The 1,600-nt window shown below is 47.9% G+C and overlaps 1 pseudogene; it reads left to right on the top strand.

Moving 5' to 3' along the window:
* The first annotated feature begins 566 nt into the window (after window positions 1–566).
* Window positions 567–1,310, top strand: LOC101562467 (annotated as a pseudogene).
* The last annotated feature ends 290 nt before the right edge of the window (window positions 1,311–1,600 follow it).

Genomic DNA, 1,600 nt, shown 5'->3' with positions numbered 1-1,600 from the left:
GATTGTAGAACCTTTGTCAGTGCAGCCATGCCGAGCAGCTCTTTGAGGCACAAGTGGTCCCTGTAGCCATCCGCCACATTTTCAAATAGACCCCCAGCTTGTGGTGGAACATTTTATGCAGTCCATGCTGGTTTCAAGCAAGACACTAGCCATAGATTTCACCTTCTAACCCTGGCTGAACTTCGATAAAGTGGAAAAGAGAATTCAGAAATTAGCCTATCCATCGGATCCTGGAGCACACCTGCTGTTACTCTGCTGGGTCCCTGTGCTAGCAGTACCTCTTTGGCCCTGAGTTTGGAGGAAATGAAGTACTCCATAGTAAGGAATGTCACAGATAACAGAAACTGCCTTCTTCAATATTGCTTTAAAATTTGTATACTTTGGCATCAGGTCTTTTTTGTGTGTGTATGGGGGGACATCTACTGTGTGTCCCAATGGTGATGAAAGTTACACAAATATTGGTGTATGTAAATGTTAAAACACTCAGAACAGTACACTCCTTCCAGTCGAGTTTACTGCATGACAATTTTAAAAATGAAAAAAAAAAGTAGCTCTACGCTGGAAAGATGGGGGAAGAAGAGCAAAGAAAAAAGATCCCCTTGGTTCCAGAAAATCTCCTGAAAAAGAAGAAGGCTTATCAAGCCCTGAAAGCCACCCAGGCAAAGCAGGCACTTTTGGCAAAGAAAGAGAGGAAGGTAAAAGAGATCAGATTCAAACCACTGGAATCTTTCCTTCATGATTTCTGGCGGCAGTGGCGTGACGGGGTGCGCTGAAAGGACTAGAAGTGAATCCTGGCGCTTTGGAAGCACTTGATGAACATTCCTTGGCCTTCGTTGTCCGCCTCCAAAGTATCAATGGGGTGAGTTCACTAGCGCAGGAGACCATTGCAAGACTTAGCCTGAAGAAGCTGTTCAGTGGTGTCTTTGTTAAAGTCACCCTCCAGACTCTCAAAATGCTGCGAATAGTGGAGCCTTATGTGACCTGGGGATTCCCAAATCTGAAGTCTGTCTGGGAACTGATTTTGAAACGTGGACAGGGCAAGATTAAGAATAAGACCTTCCCGCTGATGGACAACTCCGTGATTGAGGAGCACCTGGGCAAGTTTGGTGTCATTTGCCTGGAAGACCTCATCCATGAAATCGCCTTCCCAGGGGCGCATTTCCAGGAGATCGATCGCCTGCTTCTTGCGCCCTTTCCACCTGTCTGTGGCCCGGCACGCTACCAAGAACAGAGTGGGCTTCCTCAAGGAGATAGGCTCACCTGGCTGTCGGGGTGAGCGCATCAACCAGCTCATCCGCCAGCTGAACTAGTTCCAGAGACTGGAAGGAAGTATAAGGGAATCAGCATGGCAGGCACCTGTCAGCACCGCCCAGTTTCAAGGAAGAGTTCCGTTGTTCCCCATCGTGCCACAGCTGAAATCAGCACTTGCCGTGGAGGAAGAGGTCCTGTTTTGCTGCATCTTCTGTCCTGGGGCTCACTGTTGGTGAATGATTTGGAGCTGTGGACCCAGCCCAGTACTTGAGTCTGGAGCCCCAGCACTCTTTTGAAAAGACTGAAATACAGTTACAACTGTCTGAAAAACAAGTGTTCAGCTGTCCCT

This window comes from Octodon degus, unplaced genomic scaffold (genome assembly GCF_000260255.1).
Source record: "Octodon degus isolate 3935 unplaced genomic scaffold, OctDeg1.0 scaffold00059, whole genome shotgun sequence".
NCBI classification, from domain to species: Eukaryota; Metazoa; Chordata; class Mammalia; order Rodentia; family Octodontidae; genus Octodon; species Octodon degus.
The sequence above is the reverse complement of the archived record's forward strand: the minus strand, read 5'-3'. Positions and strand labels throughout refer to the sequence as shown.